Here is a 14008-nt window from a genome sequence, read left to right on the forward strand (position 1 = left end):
AAAGTATACAAGTCCTGAAGAGTTTACAAGTTTTGAAGACATTCAGAGCCTCTTAAAGTTCTCACAAGCTGAAGACTTTCAGAAGTCCTAAAGAAGCCAGAATCTGATATACTGACAAGTCTGCTTTCAAATCTGATTTTCTGTTTTGCAAATGATTGAAAGACATTCTTTATATGATGACAGCTCAGGATTGAGGAATAATCAAATAGTACATTACTCTTATTCTCAACCTTATCATCAAATGGAGCGTATTGTACTATTGTACTATCTTTACTCCAAATGGAGGAGCATTTTTTAAAAGGACAAGGTAGCACTAGTGGAAAAAACACTTTATAGAAAACTTCTTAGGTCAGTTAGCGTTGCCACCTGACTTAAGAACACGCGCGGTGGCAATTCCGTAAATAAGTTCAAACGTTTTAGGTCGGTTGTGTTTTCAACTGACTTAATAGAGAATAAAAAAATAATATCAAGTCGGTTGTCGTTTAACAGACTTAAAAAACCTTCTTTGTTAAGCCAGGCTTCCCTCACCTGACCTAAGAAGTATATTTATTTTTGACAAATTAAATTATAATGTGTGGCACACGGGAATCGAACCCAGTCCCTTAATATTAAAAAAAGAATTTTTTTTTTTGTCAAAGAAAAATCCTGATTTTTTTTAAAATAAAAAAAACAAAACTAACAAAGTTAAAAATTAATAAATACGATGAATCAAAAACAAAAAAGAAAGAAATTAACGATACGTAGAAAGTTTCTAGAAACAAACTGAACCCTTCTTCTTCGTGGAAGTTCAATACACAACAATCTTCTTCTTCTTCTTCACTGCAATTCATCACCTTTTTCACTGCACCATCATCACATTTGAACCCTTCATCACCTTCGAAATTGGTAAAGCTTGAAACCCTAACTTTCATAGAAATTCAACTGCTTCACTCAAACTTGAAAGAATGAACCGTTCCCTTCGCTGCAAACCTGGGGGTCCTGCTCCTCTAAGCGGGGACAATTCAAGAAGAATTAAGAGACGAACCGTTCCCTTCACTCATTCATGTATGTAAACTTTAAACCCTAACTTTTTATTTTATTTGTAGTGAGTTTTCAATTTGTGTTTTTTTTTGTTGAACATTTCAATTTCTGTTGTTATTTCTATGTTTTTTTTATCATTATTATCATTATTAGACCAAAGAAATAGGATAACTTATGATACAGACCAAATTGTTCATATCCTTAGATGCATATTAGGTGTTTGATAATTTCCTAAGTGGTGCTATGTGAATCTTTGCCTGAGAGCATCCGTCGCAACGATTTCTTCACCGCAAACGATTGACTTCTTCACTGCACTGCACCTTCGTCAAAATTGAACCCTTCGTCATCTCCGAACCATTCTTAAAACTTGAACCCACCTTAACCGCTCAAAATTGAACCCTTCACTACAATCTCAGAACATCGAACACCTCACTGCCCAGAAATTGAACTCCTTCACCGAAAATTCAAACCCTTCAGTACAAATTTAAAACCCTAACTTTCCTAGAAATTGAACTCCTTCAGTAAAACTAGAAAATTTGAATTGTTCCCTTCGCTGCAAACTTCGAAGGAATTGATTGCAAACTTGGAGGCTACTCATTCATATGTATGCAATCTTTAAACCCTAAGTTTTTATTTTATTTCTTGTGAGATTTCAATTTCTGTTGTTATTGTTGCTATTTCTGTGTTTTTTTATCATTATTATGATTATTATTTTTATTATTAGATTATTAGAGTCTAGATTGCTACAGTGGTAAGTTGCTTAGTATAATAGATTCACAATCTGTGTTGGTTGGTTAAAGAGTATACTATAGTATTTATTAGAGTCCAGATTTATTTTTGATATAATTTGTAAATTAAGACCATGGTTATAAGCATTAAATTTTGACCACGTTCAGCCCTAACTTTTGAATTTCAATTTCTGTTTCGATTTCTTTCAATTTCTATTTAGGTTTATTATTATTATTATTATTATTATTATTATTATTATTATTATTATTATTATTATTATTATTATTATTATTATTATTATTATTATTTTGTTTCTATATTGTTATAGTTCATCTTTCATATGAGTATTAACTCTTAATGAGATGATTTTTTTTTTGTTTTTATTCTTGTTGTAGTAATTTGTTCTGTCAGACAGTGTAGTTTATGAATCTTTCTTGTAAAGGAGCTGTGTTTACCTGCATATACACAGATTTTCACAATTTTATATTCAATATAGCTTATTGCCATTAAAACATAAGGAATTTTCTCTCTTCCAAAAATGTTGGATTTCAATTATTTAGGCCATCAATTTTTCATTGAATTTCTTACTATTAGGTTGTTTAAAGGTTTCATACTACTCATGTTGAGGGAAAATTTTGAAATGTCATGCCTTGGTTCAAACAGGGGAATAGTAAATGATTTTGTTTGATTTTTGGTGTATAATCTAACATACATATTAAAAGTAGAGCAGAATATAGGACTTAAAAATTGTACCCTTTGGTTTAGGCTATCTAATTCTAGCTCCATTTTCTCTGTGTGCCAAATAGAATCATGGTTACATAGAAAAAATACAATAGAATTAACAAGTAGCCTATTTGGAGTGAAGCTAACAAGATTTCAATCATTTTGGGTTTTATCAATCTCAACTATTATCTTTTAATTTTATGCCTTTGATGGTTATGTTCATCAATTTCTTGCTTCTTTTCTAGGATTGCTACCTTGTGTACATTCTCACTGAAATGGCTGGAAGTACATCAATTGACTGAAATAGTGTTCACTCGGACATGTGATGCAACTCATCTTCTTGCTTAGATTCTTAGGAATCTCGATTTGAAAGCCATCCCAATTAATGGTCATGTGAGTCAGGTAATTTTGCTAGATATCTTACATTATAATTGTAATTTGTTCTAAAATTTCCTTTTTTTTCCCCTTGTTATTGGAGGGCATGATGTGTTAGATGGTGTGATTCTTTAGCAGCTCCCCCCATTATTTGTGTTTGTAGGTCTGCCAATGCCACCATGATATCTCTCATTTATATTATAATATTATAATATGTTTCTTCTAACAGCCAAAACAACTTGGATAAGTTCAAGTCTGGTGATTGTAATATTCTCCATTGTACTGACATAGCTATAGAAGGGGACTGGATATGGAGTGGTTCACTTTTGTTTAATTTATTGTTCAATTGCTTACTAATCTATAATCCTCTTAGTGATAATGTGCATAGAAGGCAATGACAGATGTCAACTGTTGTGACATATGCATTGCTGCCATTATCTTAGTTCCAATATCAATTATTAGAAGTTATTTATTTTGTTTATCATGTCACATGACAGGTATTTCCTGTTGCTCAAAAGGGATTTGTGGATTCAATCTTTTTACAAGTATGAACTCTCCCTTCTCTGGTCTTGAACTTGTTTGAGCGAACTTGCAAGAGGTCAAGGTAATGTGCTCTCAAAATTTGCCAAATCTGAAAGAACCTTGGTGTATGCTAATAAACTTGTTAGCTTCTAAATGGTAGACTAAGAGGATGCGGTGTTATTGTATTATGTTGCTCTTAATCTATGAAAGGAATTAAAATGCATTCTAACTAAAATCTCATGATTTTAGGCTGTACAAAATGCTGCTTATAAAGCTGATTGGTATGTTGTCTATATAGTATGCAATATGACACAATCTACGGAAGTTGTTCATGAGGTAATTTTCCCTTGCTCCTACCTAAGTATTGTTGTCTCTTTTTATATAAACCCTTATGTCACAATCTATTTAAATTAGTTCACTTTTAATGAACTTTTTTTTAGCAGTGTTGGAAGAGTGAATTTCACATGTCTATATAACTGGTTATATAGAATTGGAAGAGTCTGCAACTCTGCATCAATATACTTTGTTGGAACTGAATTTTACATTGACAAAAGTATTTACTGACTAGACGTTCACATTTGATCATATTCAATTTTAGAGCCAAAAGCAACAAATAGTTATGAGTGCGATTATTATGTCATGATACACATGTTGAACATTGTATCTGCTGGTGTTGTTGGTTCATGGACCCAAGTAAGTAATATAATTTCTGTATCAAGCTGTATCAATTTATTTAATTGGTGCAAGAGAAAACAAGCTATAGTACATGACGAAATTTGGAGACAGATCTAAGTTTAAGTTTTTTATTCTTTTTGTCGAGGTACCGTTACAATTTTAATGATATGCAGTTGCCCCAACACATCAAGATATAGTAATTGTAATTGTTTTTCAAGACTTAGAATAATTCATTATTGTGTTGGTTCTCTGTGTGTTTAGAATTGTAATTAGTTTGTAGTTAGTTACTTATTTCTTCATGAGTGATATTACCCCTTAAATTAGATTTTAAATTTGTTCTTATGTAATTTAAATTGGGCAAAATAGATTACTCTCATTAGGATTGGATATTTGGTTGGCAAATGCAGAGCTACTGTATTTGCATTGGCTATTTTTTTTTAAATTACAGTAACACTTCTTAGGTCGGGTAAAACTTTAACTGACTTAAGAAGTCAGTTTTTAAGTCAGGTCAAATCTGACTTAAGAAAGTCAAACTTCTTATGTCGCCTTTTCTTAAGTCATTGTACGGGACCGACTTAAAACATCATTTTAACCAACTTAAAAAGTATTTCTTAAGTCGGTTCAAATCTGACTTAAGAAGTCACTACTTCTTATGACTGGAATTGTTAGGTCAGGCTCGGAACCGACTTAAGAAGTCAATTCTAACCGACCTAAGAAGTGTTTTTTCCACTAGTGTAGTTGAATTGAATTACCTCTTTTGATTAAGAAATTCAATTTTACACCTCAAGGAGTATAATTCATAGCTGTCTATCTAGAATTTTCTCAAACGGTCATTCTCTAACGTCTCTAATATCTTTGTTGATATATAGAGGACATCTCCAAGAGAATTGGCTGCTACAACACACAACATTATAAGCTATATACTTGAATACAGACTCTGAAGCTCTGAACAATTTTCATACACACTTTACTCTGTTTTAGTGTTATTGAGTCTTAGAAAAGCTTAGATCTTTGTAAAACAGTTTTTATTATTCAAAGTGTTATTCATATACTTTCTTATTATTTCTTTGTAAGATTGAGAAGTCTCTTGTTAGTTGTAACTTGAGCATTAAAAGTCTCTTGTTGTGTGCTTGAACATTTGTATAATTTTTAGTGATTTTTAGTGAATTCCCTTGGATGTAAGGGGACTAGAGTACTTTTGATTTATGAGTATAAATTTCTCTGTGTTCATCTTCTCTCCCTTATTTCTTTATATTGTGTTATCCGCTGCATAAAGTTGTTTTCGGATTGTAAAATCTAAAAAAACTTTAGTTTTTAAAAACACAATTCAACCGTTTTTGTGGTTTTCACACCTTCAACTAACACTTAATTTGACCAAATAGGATCAGATATTAACAAATACATCACTCAAATTAATCCAAAAAAAAAAAAATACATTACTCAAATGATAAAATTGCATGACTATAGAGAACAAAGGAAATAGACTAGACCACATGATTCACTAACGAGGCCATTTATGCAGCTATAAATGTAGCAAAGCCATACGTACAATAGAGAAATTGCCATTTATAAACAAGGCATAAGCATAATTGTTTGCAGAAGGTGAGGTGAACTTCAACTTTAATAATAAGGCAGCTTTCGATTCCGTGTTTGATTCAAATACATTATACACTATAGTCTCTACATTTTTTTTTACTATGCTATAGTGTCTCTAGATAGCACCTCATGTTTGTTTTAAGTTTTTTTTTATTGCCAAATATATTATATATTTGAGTCTTTTTTTCTTTTTTTGGTAAGATATTTGAGTCATTTTAGATGCACCAATATTGATAAATGTGATTTTTTTTAAAAAAAAAACTTTAAATTCCATAGTTGTTTCTCTTTGAATCACCATACAAATATAACTAACTATAGTGGCGTACCATTTCTTTTTAGTCCACAGAATAAGAGCATTAAATTAAATAGTGTCAAATAAAATAAAATCGAATAAAACATCACATAAAAGTCAATTGTCATGTAATTGTCCCTAAGTATTTTATATTGATCATTTGATTATATTGTAAGCTTTTGATTAGACAATTTAGAATTAAAGATGGAAATTTTACTTTTAAGAAAAAAATCAAAATATATACTTTTATTGTACTGTAGTAGATCATTAGATTGGAATCAAATGGTTCCAAATTCGTGACATGACTGCATTGAATTTTGAAGCTTGCATTGTTTGTAGAAAAGGGAAAAGATTCAAAGAATGTAAATGTTGTTGTCAAAGAATTACCAACGATAAGTTATGGACTTTTAATAGGACCACTTAAATAAAATAACTTTTAGAAGGCAACACAAGTATGTTGCTTACTTGCTTTCCCTTCCTCATATCTACCAATGACATACTCCATCCGTCCCAAACTATAAGGGAAAAAATTCCATTTTTTTTGTCCCAAATTATAAGTGAAAAATCAATTTCAAGAATATTTTTTCCCTTGATCTCATAAAATTAAATGCAAATTGCATTTAATTTTCTCTCTCTCCCCTTTTCTCAATAAACTTCAACCAATAAAAATTGTTTTTACATATTTTCATGCAACTTATTCCAAGAAAAACCCACAAAAACATATTTCAAATTATCATGTTTTACTTTTTCTTAATAAGTGTGATTTTTGTTTTTTTCCTTATAATTTGGGACGGAGGTAGTATCTTTTATCATTAAATCTATGACTATTAGGTTTATTGGAATATGAATGATTGCGACATTTAACATTACTCCATAAAAAGAGCGACCGCACGACAACACCGTAAAAATGACTGCATGGAATCCAGATTCTTTTATATCAATGATCTCTTTTCTCTTTTATTTTCTTGCAAAACTCAGAAAGAAGTGAAAAATTAGGGACTCAAACTCGCATCCAACATGTAAATATTATTTGAGAATATTTTTTTTGGTAGGAAAACAGGGCTAACGCTCAATTATTGCAGAGTTTTACTGTGACATGTAATTTATTTAACATCAATAAAAATTAGTCACACGTAATTCAACAAACATATAATACTATATAAAGCATTTTTTACCAACATAATTTTTATTCCACTTGTAAATTTACTTATATATTTTATTTTTTATTGAATGTTAATTAAATTACTTACAATTTTTCAAAGAGCAAGTAAAATAACTTTCTTTTATCATGATTCAAGTTGGTGAATTACTTAGAGTGTCATTATATGTGTGCTATGCTATTAACATGTCTACAAAGTTATCAAAGGCAAAGAGTATTATGGATATTTACTTGTCCATTTCATACTTTAATGTAGACACGTTTTCAAAATAAGCAAATGTTTCTATTATTTCAATTTGTCCATAGTTTTTTTTTTCTTTTTCAAAATGCTCAATAGCCTTTATATTTTATTTGATAAGCAAATATTGAATTATAAGGATTATAAGGTGTACTTAACCCTTACAATTCGATGAATCTTCATTTTATACTATGGAGGCAGGTTAAAGGATCATTACACCAATCAGAGAACTTATAACAAGAATTGTTCCCTATACGACCTATAAACCAAAACCACGTAATAAAAATTATATGATCCACTATGGCAAACACATTAGCAACAACTCCTCTAAACAATGTGTTGTTTCGAGTACGCCATAAACTTCACGTGGTAGCTAACCAAATTAGATGGCGGCCTTTAGCATATTTATTATTCTTCACCAAAGGCCCGAAACTGTTGAAGTGGCTCCAAACCTCCTCAAAATGAATATCAGTCACTTTCATCCACTTAAAAATATTCTTCCACACATGTAGTGAGAAAGAGCAATTAAAAAGCAAATGATTAATGTCTTCCTCTTCTCTATGACAAAAAGCGCAACACCGTTCACGATGATTAACAATAATCTCTTTCCTTGTCAAAGTCATACGGGTCGATAATCTTTCTAATAATAACCTCCATCCAAAAGCATTTACTTTTGATGGAACATCATTCACCCATAACTGATTCAAAGCATGCACAACATTCTCATCTACTATAGTTGATTCGACACTATTTAGAGGAATTGATATGCCGAATTCACAGAAAAATTACCGCTATGATCCGGTATCCATCTCATGCTATTTGTCCTGCTTAGGACTAACATCGGCCAACAAATACAATAACTCTGTTGCTGCTTCTGACTCGGTGGAAGACAATGTTTCAGCCCAACAAATATTCCAAAACCATTTTCCATTATGTTCAAAACTTGTGTCTCCTACAAAACAATTTGGCATAGAAGTTTTAATATATAAAGCTGGATATAAATCCCTCAAACAATCAGGTTCATACCACTTGTCTTTCCAAAATCGAATTGCATTCCCTTGTCCCAGCACGTTACATATATTTGATTGGAACCAGTCGTCATTGTCTTCTCTCCCTATCTTCAATAAATCACGCCACCAAATTGATTGTCCTCTACCTTCGCAAACCACCTGATCCAAGAAATTTGAATACAAAGAGCTGTTGGATTTTTTATTAATTTATTTTAAAGTTATTTTATTTTTATCATTAGTTAATTATCCTATAGGTAATGAAAAATCATTATTGGCCGTGGCATGCATGTTATATGTTGATTTAGAACCAGCATATTGTTTTAGCAGAAGTCTAATTCTCTTATTATTTACTCTTAAGATGGTTGGAAAAATATGACATAGAATTATTTAATTAATATAAATAAGAGAAATTAATTTTTTGTTGTGGATGACAAAATTGTTTTGACATAGAATTATTTAATTAATACTAAAGCATGTAGTTCTTGTTAAGTGAATTATTTGTTGTGGATGACAAAATTGTTTTGAGGATTTAATATATTGTCAAGAATTAGTAGAATTTATCATGTATAAATTAAATTGATGTTCACTTGGATTTGTGTGATATATATTTTAATGTCGAGGCATATTCTTATTGCAGAATTTAAGTTGTGTATATATCAAAAGCATTGTTTGATAAAATTTATTTTATCATGAAAGATTATTTTGCCTAATATCTATTGTGTGCACTAATGATAATTTGAGTGATGCAGTAAGTTTAAGTTGCCACTAAAGCATAGCGATATTGAAATTTGGCAACATTGGGTCTCTCCCTATTCAAAGAAAGGATAGTTGCATCTGTTATGTATTGAAAAACCATTGGGCATATTTGAGCCCAAGATTTTAATATTTGAGAGATATTATAAAATATAGAAAATATATATATATATATATATATATATATATATATATATATATATATATATATATATATATATATTGTGGAGTATCCATTGTATTAGAATAATACAATGATGATTAATAAAACTTTCAATAAGAAAATAAATATTTGCGTGGATTAATTTTTCCAATGTGGGGGTTTGTCGCTTGGAATTTTTTCAAGTAGACTTGGATAAATAATTTGTTTGGAAACTTAATTCTACCAAATGTGGGGGTGTTGTCACTTGAAAATCTCCAAGTAGACCTATACCAATAAATCTAAATATACATTTAATTTCTCTCTTAAGTGGATATGTTGTTGCTTAAAATTTATCTAAGTAAGCCTATGATAATAAATCATAGATGTACATTTGAAAATAAATGATGAAATATTGATTAAGAGACGTCTTAGTCAATGTATTGTGATTTTGTGAAACAACGCGTTGTTGAGTGATATATATAAAGGATCCTGTGATAATCCCACTGAGCAAGAAACTAGTGGATGATATATACATCGAGGGGGATTGATTTATGTCCAATACAAAAATTGAGAGTGATGGTAACCCAACATAGATTGTGAAAATTCGCAAGGCTATGTTCATATGGGTAAGAACAAGTCACTTGTCAATTTGAGGGGACACTATCCAATTTCTATTTGAGTTCATCCCTATGGTGTAGGATAGTGTATACTACAGCGATGGAGGTTGAGTTTTTCTCTTAATGAATCTATAGCTCATGAATGAGTGGTGTGCTTGACTGTGGTGTACACTTGATAGATTCACCTATATGAGTGTTGAGGTGAGGCCGCTTCTATGAAAGCTTGGGCAGACTTTCTAGAGCCACTCATGAAATCCAGGAATAAGTGCAAGGCCAAAATGCACCACACCGCGTTGAACAACTTTGGACGAAAAATCAATGTGAGTGATGAAGTCACTGTTTCACATACGGAATGATGTTCATAGAGGTTATAATCTCACCGACATTCTAGTGGATCAAATTTCATTTGCTCTATGTGCTAGTTCATAGTCCAAAAGACACTAGTGCTTATGCGTTGATTTTTTACGCTCTTGGGAACACTTAAAAAAAAAAACTTAAAACTTTAAAATAAATTGTGGGGGATTGTTGGATTTTTTATTAATTTATTTTAAAGTTATTTTATTTTTATTATTATTATTATATTGATTGGTGATGAACGTTATTGGTTTGCTTAGTCAATTAGCGGTTTCTTTTTAATTGTGGCAGTTAATACTCAATCGATCTTAATAAATATTTTAATTATGGTTTTGCCTTGTGAGAAAGATTAAGCAATGATATATTGCATATACAAGGAAGACCGATCGGTATATATATATAAGGGTGAACGAGAGAGAGTAAGAACAGAGGAAACTAAGTGACTCAAGTAAAATATATAATAATATTAAGTTCCCATGAGCATTCAAAAAGTAGTTCTATGAGACCTTGCTAATTCACGTGCAGTGCTAGCAAGATGTGACTGTTGTATCTTGGAGGGTATTAGCTATGTGACCAACTGCACCGGGTAACTTACCTGTGGTGGCGAAATACTCTTAAGCCCAGTGCATTTGCACGCCTCAGTCAAATTCAATAAGTTCTTCTTGCTCTATATATTTTATTTTATTATGAGTCTATTTATCTGTAAAATTAATTTCTCTTATTTATATTAATTAAATAATTCTATGTCATATTTTTCCAACAAGAGCCATATCTATAGGCAGGGGCGGAGCCCTTCATGGGCTGGACAGGGCCATGGCCCGCCCCATAATATTTTTTTTTTTTCATAGGTATACTATTTAGCGGCGGTTGTCAACCCCCGCCAAATAGTCTGTGTAGTTTGATATATTTTGTTTTGTGGGGGTTTCATACCATAAAATCCAGTATTCTTTAACAGGTTTGCATGTTACGGGGGTTTCTAACCCCCGCTATTCGTTAACAGGTATACTATTTTTACTTTAACAGTATTCTTTAATTTATTTTTTTAAGCATCCCTTCTAATGTTTTATTGTTTAATAATTTATAGATGTCTTAAAATGTGTAATTTATTTTGTCGAAGTATTCAAGTATATTTTTTTGGAGAAAAAAGTACTCAAATTTTTATTTAAAATAGAGTTTGTGCATAAAAATTCATGTTTGATCAATCTTTTGTTAAAAAAATTTAAATTTTTGTTAGAGAGATGCATATATTTGACATAAAATATATTTCATAATATATTTTTAAAATTTATTTAATAAACATGTTAATGGTCCACCTTTTAACTATTTTTGAGATATCCATACTAGACAGATTCTCAATATGATATGTCTTTTTTTTTAGTAATTTCTTTTGCATATTCGATTTATATTTGTAGCGGCCCGCCCCAATTTTTCGGGCTAGCTCCGCCACTGTCTATAGGCAAGCAACTTGGACCAAACAAAATTTGGTTCACAAATCCCTCTCCATTTCCATTTGCTAAGTAAGGCTTGATTAAATAAATTAAGATTCTTGATGCCCAACCCTCCTTTTTCTTTAGGGAGACATATAGTATCCCAACTCACCCAACAAAATCTTCTTGTTCTCCGAACTCCCTCCCCACAAAAATTTCCTTTGGATATTTACCAATTCTTTTAAAACATAAATCGGAGCTTTGAAAAAAGAGAAAAAATAAAGTGGTAAACTAGATAACACCGAATTTATGAGAGTAACTCTTCCACCAATTGATAGATTACGGCTATTCCAACTATTAAGACGATTTCTCAAAGAATCCACAATAGGATTCCAAGTTATCTTTCTCTTTGGGATGACTCCAACTGGAATTTCTAAAAAACGGAATGGAATAGAATCCACTTCACAAAGAAGGAAAGAAGATGCAGCTTCTAAAAAAGAATCATCAAGATTGATGCCGTACAATTTGCTTTTAAAAAAATTGACTTTTAGACCTGACACTAACTCAAAGCTGCGCAACACAGTTTTTAAAGTCCATAGGTTGTCCCAATTACCCTCTCCTATCATAATAGTATCATCCGCAAATTACAATGTATGAAATTGAAGTACATCACTTACCTTGTAACTGTGGAAACTACCGATATCCACTGCTTTCTGCATCAAACGTGTGAGTCCTTCAGCTGCTCAATAGCCTTTATATATTGTTAGGTTATATGGAATTTATTTTATAACTTTTTATGGATGGTATGATTATTTAGAAAATATAGTTGATTTGTTTATATATTTAAAAAATATGAATAAAAGAATGAAATAATATAAAAAAATAAGTTGAACCTATTTAGATAATGCAAATAGGTTTGATGGATAATAAGGTTTTATACATGTGATTATGATTCAATTGAACACATAAGACAAGAGCTTAGTATACTATGAAGCACGGACATCTCTATGATTAGGCGTGTCGCGGTTGACACGTGTCGGTGTTCGACACTCGTACGACACGTGTCGCATAGGTCAGACTGGTGTCCAAAAAAAGACAATTTTTCCTTTACTTTGATACTCCTTTGATTGGTGTCCGACACCTGTAAGACACTCTCACGACACGTGTCGGACAAGTGTCCAAAAAAATTTGTTTTTTCTTTACTTATACTCTCCTTACGCACATATCAGACACATCTACAAGAGTTAAAGATATGTCGAAACAACAATATTGATCAATGAGGGATTGAATACATTATATTTTGATTACAATAATTTTAGTTTTTTTGATAGTACAGTAGATGGATAAATAAAGGTAAAATATTATTATATCTTGTTTTAAAACTTTTTTTAAGAAATAACTTGCTCAACTTAGATTTACATGTATATATTTTGATTCTCAATTTATATAAATATGTAACGGTGTCGATGTCCTATATTTTTTACATTAACGACGTTGCCCTGTTCGTGTCTTGTCGCGATATCTGTGTCGGAGTTAGTGCTTCATAGCTAGTAGTATGATACTTATAAATCTAAATTAGGATACTTTGGTGTAAAGGAGAATTGAATAACTTATTTTCTTCCTTGATACTACCATGCATGTCGGATGATATATATTTTCAATGGCAAGTTGGTAGGGTCAAAACCTTGGATTTTACTTGAACAAGAAATTTGCTTTAACTTGTGCGAAAAATATACTACAGCTTTACAATTGCGAATAAGCCAAAAGACCATATCATAAAAATAAAAGGAAGCAAAATCATAATATACTGAAAGAAATGAAATGAACCACCAGCACTAAGTAGTAGGGACCATATACTTTTGTTGGGGTGTGCATTTTGCACATGTCTAATATTAAAAACTGACCCACACCCACTTGTCTATGTACAGGGGGGGGTTCATGTCCTTATCAAAGACAGTGATGTAATATTTTTAATCAAATCTACCTGTTCCTAAACACGTTTTCCTTGCCTCGTTGTTTTATTCCTTTACACAACCAAAACACAAAATGATCAAACTCTTCCAACAATAGGTCAAACAACCAAAATACATAGAGACTTCAGATCAGATTTCAATCTAAAATTTTCTTGCATAAAATACACCCCAAGAAGCAGCATCCTCAAACAAACCAAATATACAAAGTATGAATCACACTCACATGGTATATATCTATCGGGACTGGATTCCCTCTTGTGCAGTTTTCACTTTAGGAGGTTCAGTTCGGTGCACAATCCAATTAAAATTAGAGTGATAATAAAATGTGAGGCTGAAATGTTACTGGTGAAGTTGAGATGTTACTTGACAGAAAAATGCACAGGAGAAGATCATCTCTCATATC

General features: G+C 31.3%; 1 long non-coding RNA gene across 3 annotated transcripts; it reads left to right on the plus strand.

Annotated features, from left to right (window-relative positions):
* The first annotated feature begins 695 nt into the window (after nucleotides 1–695).
* On the plus strand, nucleotides 696–4376 carry LOC123882498. Of its 3 annotated transcripts, XR_006799833.1 has the most exons (6): nucleotides 706–1044; nucleotides 2718–2874; nucleotides 3345–3451; nucleotides 3619–3705; nucleotides 3813–4062; nucleotides 4190–4376. It is a non-coding gene; the product is annotated as an uncharacterized LOC123882498 (long non-coding RNA). The 3 variants fall into 3 exon arrangements; XR_006799832.1 differs by having other exon boundaries at nucleotides 696–1044; nucleotides 3011–3451; nucleotides 3813–4376; XR_006799831.1 differs by having other exon boundaries at nucleotides 705–1044; nucleotides 3813–4376.
* Nucleotides 4377–14008: the final 9632 nt, after the last annotated feature.

The sequence above is a fragment of the Trifolium pratense genome, linkage group LG4 (genome assembly GCF_020283565.1).
Source record: "Trifolium pratense cultivar HEN17-A07 linkage group LG4, ARS_RC_1.1, whole genome shotgun sequence".
Lineage (NCBI taxonomy): Eukaryota > Viridiplantae > Streptophyta > Magnoliopsida > Fabales > Fabaceae > Trifolium > Trifolium pratense.